The 21,557-nt window shown below is 44.1% G+C and overlaps 1 long non-coding RNA gene across 1 annotated transcript; it reads left to right on the top strand.

Moving 5' to 3' along the window:
- Positions 1–1,267: 1,267 nt before the first annotated feature.
- Positions 1,268–2,349, top strand: LOC141119209 (uncharacterized). The gene is made up of 3 exons (XR_012238606.1): positions 1,268–1,433; positions 1,870–1,926; positions 2,051–2,349. It is a non-coding gene; the product is annotated as an uncharacterized lncRNA (long non-coding RNA).
- The last annotated feature ends 19,208 nt before the right edge of the window (positions 2,350–21,557 follow it).

Consider the following 21,557-nt stretch of genomic DNA (forward strand, 5'->3'; position numbering starts at 1 on the left):
TCAGCGATTTTTATTGTGACTGCGACATTATGGCGGACACATCGGACACTTTTGATGCCATTTCGGGACCATTGTCATTTATACAATGATAAAAGCTCCAAAAAATGCACTGATTTTACACACACACATATAAACATATGTTATTGCTATCACAATTTGATGTCAGTAAAGTTAGGTGAATTTTTTTTTTAAAAAGGAATAAATAATTTTCAATTTATCCTCCCTCCTGTGAAAAACCAAATTTGCGCATAGGTGTGCCTAGCCTACACATAGTTTGCAGTTGCACATGTTATATATTATCGCCACAATCATTTTAAGAGGAATATTTCCATGCCGTTATTTGTTCTTAGTTAGTTATCACTAAACTGAGCAGTAAGTGCTTTTAAGTTCCACTTGACCTGACCACCTGTAGGTTGCGCACCCTTTCTGACCAGGCCATATTTTGCTATTTAGCGCATTGCAGCTTTAAACTGCACGCTCCTGTGATGTATTACCCAAATGAAATTTATGCTCTTCTCCTGCCATATATAGAGCTTTTATTGGTGGCATTAGATCACCGCTGGGTTTTACATTTTTTGTTATTGAAAAATAAAAAAGTTATATATATATATATATATATATATATATATATATATATATATATATATATATATATATATTTATATATATATATATATATGTATATATATAAAAAAGTGTTACGGTGGCTGGACTTAACCAGCTTGCGGACCCGCCATATTTTTAGTTACTATGGGGGGGGGGTCCACATCTGCAAGTGGGTTAATGCTTTGCAAAAGAAACAAGGAAGGAAATTTGACACTATACACAGTTCACACAAGCGCGTAATAGAAAGGTGGACTGGAGTGGACACAATGGACATTTACTCGGCACAATCCCTATCCTGCCTTTTATTATTTATTGTGCACCAAAAAAGCATAGGTTTTTCTTACAATAAATTTGGTTAATAAATAAATGTGCAAACCTTGTGCTACATGAAAAAATGTGCCTAATCCAAAAATTCCATTTGCATTGTTTCATTCTACGGGTTCATTCTACATGTGTTTCATGTGTTGATGTCATTTTCAGATTACAATTGTAGTTTAATTGTGGAACCCGTTTCTCTTCTCTTTTTGTTTTGCAGTTCCATAGCGCGTAAACGCAGGCAGTCGGGGCGCAGAGGAAAGCAGGTATCTCTCCTCCCCCATGAGAAGGAGCTCTTAGCAGCTGTAGGGGAGGACGAGATAAAAAAAACTGCTTGCTCATCAGGGTTGGTGTCAGCATTGCATTGTGTGTAGGAAATTTTTTTTGTCAACCATGCGACGCGACATAGTCATTTACCATGATGTGTTTGATTTTATTTAAAGATCGTCTCCAGGCCCAGCGCCGCCGGAGGCAGAGGGCAGAGGAGCAGGAGTCCTCCACGTCATCATGCAGTAAGTACTGTAGTAGTGACACTAATACAGTGGTTCCTTTTCCATTTGTCCAACCTTCCATTGTTGATTCCAGCGTCATTGTTTCTCGCTCATGTAGTGACAGGTAGAGCCTCTGCGACGCACTGTCAGGTAACGCAAGCGATTGCGTAACTTACGTAATTTGACAGAACGTGGCCGCTCTGAACTGAGGTGCCTGATCAGTGGCAGTGCACCTAGCACTCGCCGGCGCTGCTGGAACCAGGACAGGTAAGTGCCTCGTATTTGTTTTTTTTTTAAATGATTTTTTCTAAATGGTGAATGCATGTCCCTGCCTTGTAGATAAACGTTAGTGACCTGCCCTGTATTGCCATGCTAATGGATAATTAATTTTATCTATTTACACTACAGTATATTTATTTACGTTTATTAACGTTCATCATTTCTCCTTTATAAATAGGTGTCATCCAGTCAGAGGGGGAGACTGAGGAGGAGGCTGAGGCAGCAACGCCCACATGTAAGTTAGTATAATCTTGCTGGTATCTGCTGAGTGATCATACATGTTTCAATGTTCTTGTACTAATGTGTGAGATTGTTGTACACTGCAGATTGTAATGTTCTTTTCTATCATTACTCAACAGCTGCTGAGCAGGAGGTGGAGGAGACCTGCCCTGTAGAGGCTGCTGGGGATGCGGAGGAACAGCCAGATGCGGCAGATCCAGGGAGTAAGCATAACTTTTTTTGTATTTTACAGGCAAATATAGTATTTTAAATATGAAATGCTGATGGCATACCTTGTCTAGAATAGCTTGTGATTTATTCTGCAAGGCTTCGGTTTAGCTGGAACTATTAATTATATTAGTTCCCCTCTGCAGATGATTCCAGTCTTCCTGTTAGCGTGACCTGTGCTTGTTAATATTTCCCCAATGTCCCTGATCATGCCACCTTCTTGCTGCAGTTTAGATTCCCAGTCTGAGCCAATCACTGTTAATCATTATGAATAACACAGCAGGCTGGGGGGGGGGTGTCAGAAAAGAATCTCCAGCTATTGGCTGGCAGTCCCTGGACATGTTCAATCTCTGGCATGCCCCTAATGCATGCATTAACACTTTTCTCATGATGTTATACCTGTTATACCTCCTAGCCTAGACCAGGAGTGAGTAACCTACCTAGCCTAGAACAGAAGTGGGGCTTAATTTATTCAACAATCAGTGGCCTTACAAAATTATCAACTTTAAAAAATAGCCTGCTATATTTTATTAAACAACTTTTTATTAGGTCATCCCAAATGCAATGGCTTGAATGGCTTCTCTTTGGTGAGTGTAATGTTAAAAGCTGGTATAGCTGATATGTTTTTCTGCAAGTGCAACTGATCCTCCATATTTGCCAAAGTCAGTCAGTCTGGATGAGGTAGATTAGTTAGCAGTAGCACTAATGCCGCGTACACACGGTCGGACTTTCCGGCATACTTAGTCCGGCGGACCAGAGTGTGCCGGACAATCCGCCCGTGTGTAGGCGCCGGCGGACTTTTACGGCGGACTTTTTCCCAAAAGCCCGCCGGACCTAGATTTGAAGAAAGTTTTAAATCTTTCCGCCGGACTCAGTTTCGGGCGGAAAGTCCGCTCGTGTGTGTGCTGGTCCGACGGAAAGCCCGCTCGTGTGTATGCTGGTCCGATGGACCAGATACGACACGAGGGCAGGGTATTGCATCTCGCGCTCGCTGCAATAGGAAAAACACATTTTCCTATTGCGGCGAGCGTGGGGCATACCAGGCCCTTAGGTCTGGTATGGATTATAAAGGGAACCCCCTACACCGAAAAAACGGCGTGGGGTCCCCCCTAAAATCCATACCAGACCCGATCCGAGCACGCAGCCTGGCCTGTCAGGAAAGGGGGTGGGGACGAGCGAGCGCCCCCCCCCTCCTGAACCGTACCAGGCCGCATGCCCTCAACATGGGGGGTGGGTGCTTTGGGGGAGGGGGGCACCCTGCGGGGCCCCCCACCCCAAAGCACCTTGTCCCCATGTTGATGAGGACAAGGGCCTCTTCCCGACAACCCTGGCCGTTGGTTGTCGGGGTCTGCGGGCGGGGGCTTATCGGAATCTGGGAGCCCCTTTAATAAGGGGGCCCCCAGATCCCGGCCCCCCACCCTATGTGAATGAGTATGGGGTACATGGGACCCCTACCCATTCACCTAGGGAAAAAGTGTAAGTAATAAAACACACTACACAGGTTTTTAAAATAGTTTATTAAACAGCTCCGGGGGGGGATCTTCCTCCGGCTTTGGGGGTCCCTCCGCTTCATCTTCTCCCGGCGTCCGGTTGGTTCTTCTCCCGGTGTTCCAGTTCTTCGGCCGGCTCCTCTGCTGTCTTCAGGTAGCTCTCTTGCCAGCAGAGGTCCGGACTCCTGGGCTTCTGGGCTTCTGGGCTTCTTCTCTTCTCTTCTCCAGATGTTGACACGACGCTCTCTCCGGCTGGACTGCTCTCCGAGGGCTGCGTTGTGACTTATATAGGCGGAGACCCCGCCCCCTTTTGATGTCACAGTCCCTGGGCATGCTGGGACTGTGACGTTTTAGGGGGCGTGGTCACTGGGTGATGTTGACCACGCCCCCAAAACGTCACAGTCCCAGCATGCCCAGGGACTGTGACATCAAAAGGGGGCGGGGTCTCCGCCTATATAAGTCACAACGCAGCCCTCGGAGAGCAGTCCAGCCGGAGAGAGCGTCGTGTCAACATCTGGAGAAGAGAAGAGAAGAGAAGAAGCCCAGAAGCCCAGAAGCCCAGGAGTCCGGACCTCTGCTGGCAAGCGAGCTACCTGAAGACAGCAGAGGAGCCGGCCGAAGAACTGGAACACCGGGAGAAGAACCAACCGGACGCCGGGAGAAGATGAAGCGGAGGGACCCCCGAAGCCGGAGGAAGATCCCCCCCGGAGCTGTTTAATAAACTATTTTAAAAACCTGTGTAGTGTGTTTTATTACTTACACTTTTTCCCTAGGTGAATGGGTAGGGGTCCCATGTACCCCATACTCATTCACATAGGGTGGGGGGCCGGGATCTGGGGGCCCCCTTATTAAAGGGGCTCCCAGATTCCGATAAGCCCCCGCCCGCAGACCCCGACAACCAACGGCCAGGGGTGTCGGGAAGAGGCCCTTGTCCTCATCAACATGGGGACAAGGTGCTTTGGGGTGGGGGGCCCCGCAGGGCACCCCCCTCCCCCAAAGCACCCACCCCCCATGTTGAGGGCATGCGGCCTGGTACGGTTCAGGAGGGGGGGGCGCTCGCTCGTCCCCACCCCCTTTCCTGACGGCCAGGCTGCGTGCTCAGATCGGGGTCTGGTGTGGATTTTAGGGGGGACCCCACGCCGTTTTTTCGGCGTAGGGGGTTCCCTTTATAATCCATACCAGACCTAAGGGCCTGGTATGCCCCGCGACGGGGCTCGCAAGGTGTCAATCTCGCCGATAAAAGCGGCAAGATTGACATCCTTTTCTAGTCCCGTCGCACCTGAGTCACGTTCAAAATGAACGGACTTGTCCGTGTGTGGGCAAGTCCGTTCATTCTGAAAGTCCGCTGTAACTCCGGCGAAAGTCCGTCGGAAAGACGGGCGGACTTAGCCCGCCGGAAAGTCCGGTCGTGTGTGGGCAAGTCCGTCCGTTTTAAAGTCCGGCGCACCTGGCGGACAAAGTCCGTCGGAAAGTGTGCCGGACCAAGTAGGATAGAAAGTCCGACCGTGTGTACGCGGCATTAGGCATCCATTACACCTTAAGATTTTCTCCAGCCGCCCGTGCGACCAAGCGGATAAAATCTTTGGGAGATTCCCCTTTACACTGCTCGATGTGTAGAGGGGAATCCCTTTGTACTCTGGCCGGGGAGGACACTCAGCTCCACCCCGGTCAGAGTACAGTAAAGTAGTACTACACCTTCCTGCACAGCTCTGCAAACTTGGTATGATGCAGCGAATTGACACAGACACCACTATCTCCTACACACAAATTGATTAGGTGCATCTCACTAAATATCAAAAACTGGTATGGATGGAAGTGAAAACATCTCAAGATGTTACAGGATTGTCTACAAGGGCTGGGAGATCGTTGCCTTTATATAATGTTAGGGTGAAGAAGCCATGTGTATTGTATTATCTATCTATCTAATGTATTTTCTTTTCTTCACAGGTGAAGTCTTCATCCTGCAACTGCAGCCTGTGGACGAAGACCTGGACCTGCCCGCGTCTGGTTGGACTGGCTGTCCTTCTGAGTCCCCTGTGGTTTCTACAGTCCTCCACCCTTCAACATCCCCCCACCTGGCCTCCCCAGTGCATCCTTCACCCGCACCAGAACAGGCACACATCCCCCACCCTCCAGAGCCACATGTGACGGATTATCTGCGGCGCATTGTGGAGGTCCAAAAGAGACATTTTGCAGTTACCCGGAGGCTGCGTCGATCTTTGGCCCTCCACAATCGCCGGCAGCTCCGTCACTCTGTGGCTCTGCAGAGGTACCAGCGTAGCCTCAGGAGACACCTGGAGGCTACGCGGTACCTTGGTGACCAGTTGGCTGGGATTAATATGTCCCTACAGCGACTGGTCACCAGGTTGGGGGAGAATGTACTCTAATTTTTTTTTTTTTGTTTTGTTTATGTTAACTGTTAAATTAAAAAATTTTGTTCAGAAATAATTGTTTTCTTGAGTTTTGCTTTACTTGTTAGATTTGTGTGATGTTTATCTAAATGAACTAGTCCATATATTGTTACTAACTTACTAGAGGCCTTATAATTGTAGTTTTTCTACATTTAACCATCAGGCTGAACTTAGAAAATTGATGAGATTTCTCTCTACACTATTTCAATGTGCAAAGGGTAATCCAATGTATTGTGTCCAGTCACGCCGTTCAGCTTTCCCTCCACCAGAATACACAGCAGATAGTTAGAGCAGGGGTTACTCTATACAGTCCTCAACAGTTCACAGGACATAGGTTGCAGGCTTGCAATCATGAGGGCAACAGTTAACCGGACAGAGGTTCACAGGCTAACGCAATTACAAGGGGCAACAATTCAAAGGGCAGTGTCATGGTTATGCAATAGAGTTTGTCTGTCAGCATACCTGTCTCCATGTGTTCATCTCTAGAGACCAGCTGACCCTCACCTGACTGCTTTTGTAAGCTCTCCTCTAGCATGGCTCCACCCCAGCTCCTATCAGGGAACCCTATATTAACCTGTGCACTGCAAGCCAGCAGTGCTGATCAACCATTGTGTGTTAGCTTTCGTGTGTACTGGCTGTGTTTCCTACGTCTGATTCCAGTTAACCGACTTTGGCCTGTTCTCTACTATTCCTGTCTGCTCGTGACCCTGACCTTTGGCGTGTCCCTGACCATCCCTGTTTGCCTGTGACCCTGAACCTTGGCGTGTACTCTGTTGTCCTTGTCTGCTTGTGGCCTCGACCTTGGCTTGTCCCTTACTTCCTTGTTGTTCCAGCCTGCTGCCTCTTTCCTCTTCTCCTGTAGTCTACCGTGAGCATGAGATGTGAGACCCTGGGGGCTGCGACCTGGAGCCAGACTGCAGCGCAGTCCATCCTCACCACTAGAGGCTCTGGTGAACACCTACTGGCTCTTAGACTCCGCGCCCTGGAGAATCTATGCTCTAGCTCCCAGTGGGATCTGTGTTAGTGATCCAGTAGACCTGCTTCCTGAACCTCCCAGGTTTCAATCCACAGCAGTCAGTCCTAGGATCCACTACCTAGCGGTGCACTTCCGATTCCTACAGAGTGCATCTGTCACCTAGCCTCAAGGTGACCTGACAGGCAGTCATCATTTCCAGGGCTTGAGTAACATGGCAGCAGGGTAGATTACTCACTCACACTAGTGACTATGGACAATTGCAGATGGTCATGAAACAGGCGGAGGATCAGAGAGGGCCCTGGTGTCCCCAGGGTCAGAGATGGTAAATGGGAGGGGTCCTGGGCGTCTGGATGCAGCTCAGCAGTGACCAACTAATATATCTTGCATAGAATCACGTTTCCAACTGTATGCTTCTTTGTGCTATGTTGTGTTGGTAGCATATTCTGATCCTTGAGTTGACAGTCTCTCCATCAAGAGGAACTGTCATGCTGTTGAGGTCATCTTTAATCATTGTCTCTTATTTCCAGACCACCAAACAAAAATGGTTAAATTAGCACATGTTGCTATTTGTATTTACAAAGACAGCAACACGTGAGCAGTAGCGCCACGTCAAGGCTTCAACCCTTGCTACTGTCCATTCACACAACATTCATTCATGCAATCAAGCACACTCTAGTCACTCTACACAACATTCATTACAAAAAAGGGTGATGGAAGGAATAAAGGGAAAAATTTGGATTGCTTAAAACAATATAATTCTATTTAAATCTTGGGGTCACACCAAAGTCAAGTAGACAACTGCTATTGTGTCAAGTGGTAAGAAAATAAAAAAAATGATTTTCCTCAACATTTGGATGGTTCCTCTGAGTCCCATCTATCTTCACTGTCCATTCACACAAAATTCATTCATGCAATCACGCACAATCAAGTCACTCTTGTCCCATCTATCTTCATATGGTAACAATGATTCAGGTCTCACAAATTAAGGGTAGGGTAACCCAGCTTGGGGAGGTTAAATTTGAGGAAAGTTATTTGTTCCATCAAATGGAGTGTTAGTTGTGAACGGTGTGGATTAAGGATATTCCCAGTAATAGAGAAAACTCTCTCACTTTGCACAGTGGTTGGAGGACAGGATAGTAGTTGCTGGGCAACCAGGCAAAGACCAGGCCACAAACTTTTCTTACCATCCCAATAGGTCAAAGGGTCCTCTGTAGGAAGCAAAGGTGCTTCATATAGGTAGGCCCTGACCATTTCAGAGGCACTGCTCTCCTCTCGATTACCTGCTGCTTGACCTGCATCCACCAGATTGTCAAGTGCCTCTACCCAACATGCACATGCTCCACTCTGTTGTTTTTGAGTGATGCTGCCAGGCCTTGGAATAGCAGACATGGCAGGTGAATCTTCCAAACCAGCCTCAACCGTCGTACATCTCTGTTGCTGCAAATTCCGGACCCTTTCAATCAATTTTTGTTTCCAGTAGGAGAGGCTGTTGTCTCTGAGTGCCAGTTTACCTTTGATCCTGGGATCACACAGGGAAGCCAGCATGAGTTCAGGGCTTTTGCGGATGGTCATTTAGCCGATCTTTTAAGTTAGCTTGTAGCTTTCTGATGAAAGACGCTACATCGGCATGAAGTGGGCTGCCACAAACAGGCTCACTGTTTTCTAGGTACAATCCCATCTTATCTATGAGATAGGTAAACAAGGGTATGACCTGTCCTAGGCTGGCATTGCTCTGACTCAAGTTTTCCGTCACATTCCGAAAGGGTTTTAAGACATAAACGAGCTGCCCAATTATACACCAGTCATCACGTCCCAGTGTGGAATCAATCCCGATGCTGTGGCGGGATGATAGATTGTGGATGGCTGTCTTTTGCTCCAAAATGCGTTCCAGCATTTCCAGGGTATAGTTCCACCGGGTGCTCACATCTTGTTTCAGGCGATGTATGGGGAGCCCTGATTGTTCTTGCTCCTCCCTCAACAGTTGACTAGCCCCAACACTGCGGTGGAAATGCCCTGCAATCTTTCTACAAAGGTCCAAGATTTGAGCAATCTTGTTGGTTTTCTCCACTGGGATTGCACCCTTGACCACTAAATGCAGTATGTGTGCAGAACAGCGCACACCGACAAAAGATCCATCTTGGAGAGCTTTAACCATGTTTGAACCTCCGTCTGTCACAATGAATCCAACAGAGACATTGGTGACTGCCTGCTCTCCAAACCAATTGGCCAACATTGATCTAATTGCCCGCAATATGTTGGCAGAGCTGTGTTGGTCATCACGGACTTCTGTGTGGAGCAGGAAAGCTTGATAACCCTGCTGGTCTTGCGCTGCAGACCTGCTTCCTGATGGAGTTTGAACTCTTACACCAGCGCCACCACCAACAGGCACAGTGGCCTGCCACCAGTGTGCAGTCAAAGACAGGAAAGCGTGTTGACCGCTGGGAGCTGTCCACAAATCAGTTGTCAAATGAATTGTCTGACCCTCGGCTTTGGCCATTTTTTCCTTCAATAATCCAACGCATGAGTGGTATAGTGCTGGAATAATCTTTCTGCTGAAAGTTGTTCGTGCAGGAACAACGTATCGTGGAGCAAGGGCATGCATGAGCTGTTTAAACGGCTCCCCTTCAATCATGCGAAAAGAGGCTCCTCCAACAGCAATGAATTGGCCAATGAGGCGGGTGATCTTGTTGGCCTGCTGTTTTGACATGCCCTTGGAACTAAAGCCAACAAAACTATCGAGGGTAGGCTGATGATGTCCTTGGGAGGATGAGGAGCCTGATTGGGTCTGCAGTGGAACTACTGCACGTGGGCGGGTTGTATTAATTGAACCCTCTCTATTGCCTCCTGTGCTCTGAGTAAGTGGTGTGCTTGAGGAGGTACCACCAGTACAGTCAGAGTCCGTTATGCTGCTTCCTGCGCTACCATCTTCTTTTTCTGCCTCTGCCCGCAGTAAAGTAGAGTGGTGGTAATTTTTAAGGTGTAGGTTCATACCAGCATTGGTTAAATGACCTAACTTTTTACCCCTACTTACTTGCTTCCCACACAATTTACACTTGGCAAAGAACCCGCCTTCCAATGTTTGAAAGTATTTCCAAACGTTGCTGTGGCGGGATGCAGCCCCTTGACCCTGTGGATATCTATTTAGGGCTGATATAGCTGCAGCAGGTAGCACACCAGTGGTGGAAGCTGTTGCCACTACAGTTACACTTGGTGAACTAGAACTAGTGCTGCTAATGGCAGGGGTGCTGGGGACTGGGAGGTCGGTGATATCATCACAGGATTCTTCCATAATAACAGAGGGAGAAGGGGAGTTAGCAGCAGATGAAAAAAGTGGACTGCTACCTGTCCTACTCCTCACAGAATATCCCTCTTGCACTTTCTCCAGGTCAAGCTGTAAGTCCTGTGGGCTAAGATTGTATAAAACATCCGCAGTGTTTGGGGAAAGAGGAGCATCACATTCTAAATCATCTTCTTGGGCCAATGAAGAAAAAGTCTCACACTCTGTCTCTGCTGCTCTCTCCCTCAATTGCTCCTTTGGGGAGCTGGGCAGTGGCACTGGTAGTGTGATTGGTGGTGGTGACTGTAAAGGCAACTCCACTTTACTAGGTTTCTTGCCTATTCCATAAAAATATGCAGCCATGACACCTGTAGAAGTGGAAGGAGGCGCTGCACTGGCAGTGGAAGTGGCAGCAGATGTTGGTGGTCTGGCAGGAAAAGTAATATTAGAAGAACTGGGGGTGGTGGAACTAGCTTTGCTGGTGGCATTGGCGGTGACACCCACTGCTGTGGACGGCATGTTGGTGGCGGCAGAAGTGTCAGAGGCACAAGTAGCAGAGACCTTGCCACTTTTTTTACCAAGGCGTCCACCGCGACCACGACCACGACCACTACCTCTACCAGCCTTCACTTTTACATTAGAACGGTACATTTCTGGACTTTACAGCAACTGCAAGTCAGAAAATGGACTGGAGTGGAGATAGGGTATATAGAATCTCAATCTATAAATCACCCCCCACCACAACACGGGCAGCCTCTGAGGCTATCACAACACTAGCAGCAACACTAGTATCACTAGTCTATCTATCAAGTTCACAACACAGATGTAGCTTGCTTCACTACTATTCTGCTGCTGTGCTTAGCTTATGCTCAAATGAAATAGTTCAGGATCTCTGATAAAGTGACAATGAATTCAAACGGACCAGCTAAGATTGACTGTTCTGAAATGAATCAGCGTGTCTGTCTCTCTCTGCTAGCAAATCGTAAGTGAAACTAAGTTGGCTGTACATGCGGTTCTAGCTATGTTACTGCCCCTCCTCTTTGGTTACAATTGACCAATAATAACCATCATCATCATTATTTTTATTTTACTTAATTTTTCTCTCTACGTCGAATCTTCTCTCTCTATGTCGAATCTTCTCTCTATGTCGAATCTTTTCGAATAATCTTGGACTACTATGGTGGATAGACTATAGAGTTAAGGTTAGGCACATTCGACCACAGGTTCGATAGACACAAATTGTTATTGTTATCGTCATGTCGAATCTCCTATCTATATCGAACTGTTGTCGCAACGAAAACGAAAATAAAGCATTTGTTTATGTCGGATCTTTCGTTTTTCGGAATCTGCGCTTTCGTTATCGTTTGTTAAAACGATAACGAAAATACCTGAAATTCGGACGAAAATGCATTCGGACGAAAACGAATGCACATGTCTAGTAATGACACCATGAAGAACAGGTTGGGAAATATATGTCACAATGCATTGCCCCAATGGTGAAACGCATCTGAGCTAGCATCAGGATAGCAGGGGGGCACTTCATGGTTGCTGCATGTCGTGTATGCAGGGCTGGCTCATTTAGAAGGGGGGGATACATGCTGTTTTTTTTACATATATAATATATATATATATATATATATATATATATATATATATATATATATATATATATTTTTATTATTACTTAAACCCTTCTAGTCCTGAAACGGTATATAAACACAGTATTGACACCATGAAGAACAGGTTGGGAAATAAATGACAGAACATTCATGTTATTTATCAAGATTCATCTACACATTCCAAAATGCAATCAAAATAAGAAAAAGCCTACTTTACTTTCAGCATTTGAAGGACATTTGATTCTGCAACATTCTGTTTTACAAAGTTCTCTATCAGCTGTCTTCATAATAAATCGAGGGAATTTGGGTAGAAACAAAGGAGCAAATCCTGTCAAATCTTGGAACAAATGTTTGGATTAAATATTCAATGGGTCAATTGCCCAGTGCATCTTTGATAAACATACATCTTTGCAATGTCTATACCATTTATTTAGTAGGTTGACTGTTATGCTTTAAACACATCTTTTCATTCACTTCAAAAGAGAGACCAAACCACACAAAATCATGAGGTATTAGTTTGTATGTTGTCTAAAACATGGAAAGTCACTACCCATGCCAATTGTCCTACAGTAACACTTCACAGAGCACAAAAAGCTCATGCTTTTTTAAGGGGTTACCTGAATGTGGTTTTAGATCAAACCCAGGTAAACCCTTTGTTGATAATAGCAACATAGCAAAAATGAAAAATTGGAAAAATTAATTGTGGATGTACAATATTTGTAAATTGGCAAATACAGCATCCCAGAAAAGAGTTGTTTCTAGCAATGAGTTAATGTGTGTGTTAAAAGGGAGTCTAGTGAGGAATTGTGGCAACTGGAACTTGAAAGACTTGTCCAGGGCTTAGGTGGAACTTTCTAGCACCTGTTCAGCAACTGTATGATTTTAGAGGAGGCACACAATGTTGGATTGTAACAAACTGTATTACAGCATTCAGAAAGTTTCTATAAACTATGGCAAATGAAATCAGTACATACTCATATGAATCTTGTATAAGGCTGTCGCAAAACTCAAACTCACTAGGGCATTTCAGCTTGACGTCTTGGGAATTTGTTAAAAGAAATATAAATTCCTAATGAATAATCAAAATTTTATTGCTCAGTTAAAAACAATATTATTCATTTTAAAGTACCATAACTATGATCTCAAAATTAGAAAAAAAAAAACATTTTTTACTTTGCCCAAAAAATTATGTTCTTTCAAAACTTATTTATGTTTCAGGCAGTTTCAAAACTTATCATTTATGATTCAGGCAGTGTCTGTTACTGTAGAATTTCTACCTTTAACCTTGTGGTTACATTATATAGGGGGAAAGGTAATTGTGCATTTGTACAGGTTGCTCACATGCTTTCCATGCAAATTATGATCTAGTTTTATTCAGTAGATACAGCCTAAATCAGATACCCTCTGAGTGAATTGTTGACATGCACATTATTGACGCACCCATAGCAGAGATGCTTATGATATGTGTCAAGTTAATTGGCAAATGAATGTCAGGGAATTTGTTGAGACTAAGAATAAATTATCTGCCAACATCAACCTGGCACACAGAACAGTACACAAGATGATTTGCTGTTACAGGTGCTTCTATTAGCATAAAGGTTGAATTTCTAATACATTTTGTTTTTCTTACAAATGCTAGTTAGCTGACAATATGTGTTTTAATAGAATAGCTAAAGTTATCCACAATTAGTTGCTTACACACTAAGCACAAATTGCATATAGTGCTATGCCACAAAAGGATTTGAAAAATGAATAAATCACCAGTATACGATCTATGATTGAAATAATAATAATAATGATAGTGATAATAATAATTAAAAACTATAAAAATATGATATTGAAGTTTTCCTGTTATCTAGTTATTAGTGTTAATAGGTTGATTATTAAAAAAAAATGAATTCCTTAAACTTAACCTATGGTCTAACAATGCAGGTGTTTACCTATTTCTAATAGACAGTCAATGCACTCTGTAGGCACTGTGGAAAATCCATCCTCATATTTCATATCATAATCAAAATCATCAGAGATAATACTCTGTTTTTATGCACTAAAATCATTTTAGTGTATTATTTTTCCTGAAAATATAGATTTGATTAACAGTTGTGCAAATACTGTGTAACATAAAAAAATGCATATCATACACAAGATGCAGCGCAAATTGCCATTGAAGCAACCCTATTCAAAGTACCAAAATATGTCCATCCCAATCAACCTAAAGTTGTGAAAAATTTTTGGTGCTTTCTTAAATATTTATTCTTGTCCCCACACCAACTATTCAGTGCTATCTATATGCTCAGCTTTATAAACACATCTGTAATCTTATCCCACATGATATTCAGCACTTATACTTTCTTCCTCTCTTCTTCCACTCTCATAGGATATGATTACCGTTACATGCAAAAAAAAAAAAGTATATAGTGCTCTCTGTACACACAGTGTGATGCTCCAATACACCCTAAAAAAACACACTCATGTTGACATAATACCACAGAACTCATCAATCCTTCATACGTCTTCAAAATATCATGTTTCAAGTATACGTGCTGGTTAACCATTCACCTCCCCTTCTCACCTTTGTGTATAGACCTCAAAGCTTTCTAAGGCCATAAATGCATGTATGATTTCTTATTCCACGTAATCTCCACTGCTTATCTTTCCTTTTTCATATCTGAAATGCAACACTCCAAACTTATGTGCTGATTAACTACTCACCTCCAAAAGTGGACACCAAACATACAGTCAAGGTCAAGCAGGCTTGTTTTAAATGATATCCTCCATTCCATTTTACTCTGCTATGCTCTATCCTCCAGCCAAACATATCTGATGACATGTGACTACAGAAATGGGTCCAATAGTGCTCTCTGTTTAAAATACTGAGGAAGTCTTATTGGCGTAACGCGTATAGGGGCACAGCCAAGCTGTGAGTACACGTAAGCCTATGGTTCTGATGTTTCGCATATGCAGCATGGCGTTTTGAAGATGGTATTTCTATACCAGGGGTTCTGAAGTAAAATTCACGGAGGCCCAGTGGTAACATTTTCTTTTGGCAGAGGTCTGAACCTCATTTTTCTTCTATGACTCAGGTCTTTCATGTCACAGCCTTTACATTAGTATCCTCGGTCCCCCTTTTCCCATCACAACCCCCCTTACATCACAGCTCCCCCTCTCACATAACAGCCCCCATATCACAGCCCCCCTTTCACATCACAGCCAACCCATATCACAGCTCCCCTCTCTCACATCAAGCCCCCTGTATCACAGCTCCCCCCTCTCAGATAACAGCTCCTCCATATCATAGCTTCCCCTTCTCACATCACAGCTCCCCCCATATCACATCACAGCCCCCACATCACAGCTCCCCTTTCTCACATCACAGCCCCCCACATCACAGTTCCCCTTTCTCACTTCACAGCCCCCATATCACAGCTCCCCTTCTCGCATCACAGCCCGCCATATCACAGCTTCTCCCTCTCACATCACAGCTCCCCCTTCTCACATCACAGCCCCCCAAATCACAGCTCCCCTTTCTCACATCACAGCCCCCGTATCACAGCTCCCCCTCTCACAACACAGCCCCTATAACACAGCTTCTCCCTCTCACATCACAGCTCCCCCTTCTCATATCACAGCCCCTCATATCACATCACAGCCCCCATATCACAGCTTCTTCTTCTTACAGCCCCTCATATAACAGTGCCCCCCCATTCTCATAATGCACCTTATATCACAGCTCCCCCTCTCACATTACAGCTCCCCTTTCTCACATCACACTCCCCTATATCACATCACAGCCCCCCATCACATCACAGCCCCATATCACACCACAGTCCCTCAAATTACAGTTTCTCCCTCTCACTTCACAGCCTCCCATAATTTCCCCCCTACCATAACACAGTGTTGTGGAGGGCGGGGAGAGTGGTGGGGTGGACTCCTCTTCTGGGTGTGCTCACCTGCTGCCGTTGCTAGGCTCCGTGCCTCGCGCCTTCCTCCTTGCTATGGGTTCAGCGGCGGGTGAGTGCATTGGGGGAGGGGTTGGGCAGCTGCTTCTCCTCCTGTAGACCTTCCATTTCTCCTGCCCGCTCTGCTGTAACTTCAACAGTGGGGGGGCGACGTGCAGGTGCATGTGGAGGTGAAGGGATCCGGGTCCTCTTCCTTTGGGTTCAGCAGCAGGCGGGTGCAATGCGGGGGGATCCAGGTCCAGACCCACTCTCCTGTTCCTCCCGCCCTCTACAGGGCAGTGATCCCTAACAGCTGCAGCTGCAGTTGGAGAAGAGTCTGCGGTCTGCCATTTAGTGACACCTGTTGTATACCATAGCACTTAATGCCCTGTACACACGGTCGGATTTTCCGACGGAAAATGTGTGATAGGACCTTGTTGTCGGAAATTGCGACCATGTGTAGGCTCCATCACACATTTTCCATCATATTTTCCGACACACAAAGTTTGAGAGCAGGGTATAAAATTTTCCGACAACAAAATCCGCTGTCGGAAATTCCAATCGTGTGTACACAAATCCGACGCACAAAGTGCCACGCATGCTCAGAATAAATAAAGAGATGAAAGCTATTGGCTACTGCCCCATTTATAGTCCCGACGTACGTGTTTTACGTCACCGCGTTCAGAATGATCGGATTTTCCGACAACTTTGTGTGACCGTGTGTATGCAAGACAAGTTTGAGCCAACATCCGTCGGAAAAAATCCATGGATTTTGTTGTCGGAATGTCCAATCAATGTCCGACTGTGTGTACAGGGCATTAGAGTGCTTTCTTAAGTCTCGTACACATGATCGGATTTCCCGTCGGTGAGATGACAGGCTGTTGGCGGAAAATTCGACCATTTGTGTGCTCCATCGGACAATTGTTGTTGGATTTTCCACGGACAAATATTGGATAGCAGATTTTAAAATTTTCCGCAGACAAATGTCTGTTGTCAGATTTTCCGGGAGTGTGTACACAAGTCCGTCGGACAAAAGTCCAAAGTACAAACATGCATGCTCGGAAGCAAGGACAAGCTGGAAGTAGTCGGTCTTGTAAACTAGTGTTAGTAATAAAGAATTAACATTAGTGATGTGGCGAATTTATGAAATCTCGAAATGCAGCCCACAATTTTCTTCTTCTTTAATGGGATAATAATGAAGCTGCATTGGGGGGACCCCATGCCGTTTTTGCGGCGTAGGGGGTTCCCCTTAAAATCCATACCAGACCGAAGGGCCTGGTATTCCCCAGAGGGGAATTCCCTCTCACGCTCGCCGCAGTAGGAAAATTTTTTTTTCCTATTGCAGCCAGCACGAGATGTACAGTACCCTGTCGCCGAGAACCAGCACGATGAGATCGCACTGGAAACATTCTTGCGGCTGCGTACTGTAGCTTGTACAAAAGTCTGATGGTTTTGTGTACACACGATCGGACTTTGCTCCATCGGACTTTTGTTGCTGGAAAGTTTGTGTGTTCGCACAGCCAACAAAAGTCAGATGGAAACAGAAAAAGTTTGTCCGATAAAGTGTACACACAGTCAGATGTTGCTCCAAAACAGCTAATTTGCATGTTTGTTGTCAAAAAGTCAGATCGTGTTTACGGGCCTTAAGTCTAACTTATTGAACAGCATGGTAATTTTTAGATTAAACTATAACAATTGCTCCACCCTTGAATAATCGCGAGTCGTGCAGCCATGCACATAAATGTGTTCCACCACATCTAAACAAAAAAACCTCCAATATAGTGCAGCGTGACCACAAATCATACTAAAATTACATAATAGAGGAATTTATAGTGATATATTTAACCACATGACAAAAATACAAAAGTGGGATTCCCCCTAAATATCCACACCAGACCTTAATCCAAGTAAGCAGCCTGGCAGGCCAGTAATGGTGAAGGGGGAGTGAGAATGTGCCTCCCCCACCGCTTGAACCATTATAAGTCACATGTCTTCAACATACGGAGGATATCTTGACAGGGGGGAACTTGGAAAAGCGCCAAGCCCCATGTTGATGGGGCTCAAAGTCCGATGCTTTTGTGTACACACGATTGGACTTTGCTCCATCGGATCTTTGTTGCCGGAAAGTTTGTCCGTTCGCACAGCCAACAAAAGTCCGATGGAAACAGAAAAAGTTTGTCCGATGGAGCGTACACATGGTCGGATGTTGCTCCAAAACAGCTAATTTGCATGTTTGTTGTCAAAAAGTATGATCGTGTGCATGGGCCTTGAGGCTTAAGTGCTCCCAGTAATCAGCACTGGGTAACTAATAGACCTTGTCAGACCCACCTTCTCTATCCCTGTACAATACACATCTGTGGAAGGACACTTGAGCTAATGAGTGTAGTTTTTACTTATCTATACCAGAAAAGAGCGCCAAGTGGGAAGACATTGAAGCAGCATTTCCATGTAAAGAAAGAGGTATTATAATTTCTAAGCAAAATAAGTCCTTAATCAAAATTTTCAGGAGTGCAAAACTCTAAAGAGATAAATAGGTGTGAGGCTTTAATTGGGCTTTAATTTGCAAAGCAATACACTTTTGGAGCCTGATCATACCACATACTATAGACTTGGCAGAAAGTTTTAAACCTCTGAATATAACAATTGGGTTGACTAGGTTTGGTAAAATATGTGCCCTAGTCTTACAACTTTTACAGCATAAGGAATGGAGTAAAATACTTGAGAATGTAATCACGGAGAAGTACTTAGTTTGCAAGTAAATTGAAAAACAAGATCTAAGAGTGCCATCTAATTGTTCTTATAACCTCTGCTTAATGAGAGATGGTGGAATGAACGCTTCTGGCATCTCATTATTTAAAAATCTAATAATGCAATGGACTAATATTGCTGAGCATAATCATTAGTTTTCTGTTCCAGATTAAAGATCCATTCTAGTTGAAAGGTTATGATCTTGGGCACAATTCTTCTTGAAAACTAAAATAACAAATGCAGAGTTTGTTTATAAAGGAAAAAAATAATTGTGAAGATTTCAGGTATCAATTCCTTTGCAACCTAAAATCCACAAATCAAATGTTGTTTCTATTCATTGAAACACAGTAACTTAGATATAGAAATGATGCTGCTTAATAATACTGCTTATAATAGATCTGCCACTGCTGGTAGGAAAAACCTTTTTGTAGTGCAACAACCTATCATATGACATGTACAGAAAAAAAAAATAATATGCTGCAATTAGTTACACAGTTAGCCAGGCCGAAAAAGACATAGTGGCTGATTTACGAAAACTGGAGAGTGCAAAATCTGGTGCAACTCTGCACAGAAACCAATCAGCTTCCATTTTTTTTGTCAAAAGCTTAATTGAACAAGCTGAAGTTAGAAGCCAATTGGCTACCATGCACAGCTGCACCAGATTTTGCACTCTGCAGTTTTAGTAAGTCAACCCCATAGATTCATCCTGTTCAACCAATAGAAAATTAATAAACAAATACCTCCATATACAGAATTCCTTACCACAGTCTATCCAGAGGAAAGCAAAAATATATATATAAAGCATGATCCAATTTGCACCAGCGTGGGAATAATAAATTGGGTCTTGATTCCCCAGGAAGCTGTCAGGGGCATGTAAGGCTCCTGATCATGGCAGGTGCTGATCTCATTCCAGCATTCCAGTTTTGGCTGAGCTACACTCTCCCTGTCTGACTTTCCACCTGCAAGGTGATTGATGTAGCCAACAGCCTCTGAGTGGAGACCAAACCTGTTTTAAGCTTGCAAGCCCTTAGTGTCATGCTTGTGATAGTGTTTGCAACACTGGTTCTGCCTCTGGCAAAGGTCGCACTTGTGACTGGGCCCCAGTATTCTTACACTGCGGGGGGGCAGCTCAATCACTGTGTTCCTGTCACATTGTGTCACTGGGGAAAAGTAAACTCAGAAGGTCCCGCTGAAGGACTGTAATAAAGGGCCCCGTGATGAGGGTAAATGACCAGAGGGAAGGGCCCTGGAGCCAGAGGTAAAGGGCCCAAGGGAGGGCCCCGAAGGTTGTAGTTACGCCTGGTGTTTGCAACACATGCCTTAAGCTCCCTGTTTGCCTGTCTTGTTCCTGTACTATGGCCTTTGCCTTCATCTGATTCCTGCCTTGCCTGCTAGTTTAGATTTGCTTGTTATCAGCCTCGGTTTGAACTTTGGATTACTTTCTAAACTCTGCCTGCCTTTTGACCACAGATTTGACTCTGACTAGTCTCTGAACATTGCCTGCCTTGAACCCGGACTGACATTGGACCACTCTGAGTGTCTGCCAACCCTAAGAGCCTGTTTGCTATGCTTAGCTTGACCCATCAAAATGTCCATACTGGGAGAAACGTTTAATTGCAAAAGGTAAGTGAAATCCATGGGTTTAAAAGTATTTACAAACAAATTTTTTTAGGACCCTCAGTTTTTATTGCCATCAGTATGCTCATTGGACATTTTCCTTTACTTTCTGCCAACTAACACTAGACAGAAAGTGAAGGAAACTCTCTACAGAGTAGACACAGGCTGTTGCTCCTGAACAGGTAAAAGTGAACTCCAGGCACAATAAAGTCATTTAAACATATTCTTCAATAACCACAGAAGATATACAGTAAATCAACTTTGTTTGCATCAAATGCCTATGAAAAATCAGATATGACCTAGTAAAAGTACTGACAACATTTTTTTTATCATGTCCTGCACATAATTTTGGCACTGGACTATTGCACAGGTCTGGAAGCAATACTGTACATAAACCACATCAGAATTCAAGTAAGAATAAACATGCTTCTTGCAGTTAGACAATATTTACTCATCCTGGGTTTCAGATTTAAAGCAGTATTAAACCCAAAAGCAAATTTTTATTATATTGCAGCTTGCCAATTCTTTGGTGTGATGGCTGCTTTAGTTTTCTTTAGTTTTTCCTTTATTTTCATCTGTTAATTCAGCCAGCAAGTCTGTTGTTTTTCAACAGAACAAGTTGCACTGCAAATATATCAGTGAGGGTGTTAAGACAAACCATGTAACACTGATAAGGGTGCTTACAATTATCAGATTGTATGAATTTATTTATTTATGTAAAACCTTTGTCCAAAAAGAAATAAAACTGTTTGCTGTAACTCCTTATAAAATTTGAGCTGGAGTTTGGCTTCAATTGGTTAGTGAATATAAATCTGCTAGTACATCTGACTCTCTCCTCGCCAGACTGACAGTGCTGCTGCCCAAAGGTGCTCCACTGCTCCTTCATCTAGAGTGGGGGTTTTGCTAGAATGATCATTAGGTGAAAACAGAGGGAAAAGGCCTAAAACAAGAAAGCCAATGCAGTCACCACATCTAATTGGTAAGCTGCAATATATTACATTTTTAGGTTTGGGTTTAATACCACTTCAAGGAAAGTCCAGCTGGTATACAAAATGCTTGTCACTCAAAGATCTGTTTACTATATGACACAGACAGAATAAAAATAACCTTGTGGGTCGCTGCATTGCATCATAGGAGGCTCATTTTAAAATGAAAATGTAAAGAAGCTTCCAGTACTACATTATAAACATGCATTTTTACTACTCGGAGTTTCCAAGCATAAGTTTTCTGGGAGATTGTGGAGTTTCCTTTAAATTTAATAAAAAATAATTTCATTAATAAGACCTATGCTATTCTGGAATAACATCTAACATTTTATAGATGTGCAATGTATGTTCTTGCAA

The sequence above is a fragment of the Aquarana catesbeiana genome, linkage group LG01 (assembly GCF_042186555.1).
Source record: "Aquarana catesbeiana isolate 2022-GZ linkage group LG01, ASM4218655v1, whole genome shotgun sequence".
NCBI classification, from domain to species: domain Eukaryota; kingdom Metazoa; phylum Chordata; class Amphibia; order Anura; family Ranidae; genus Aquarana; species Aquarana catesbeiana.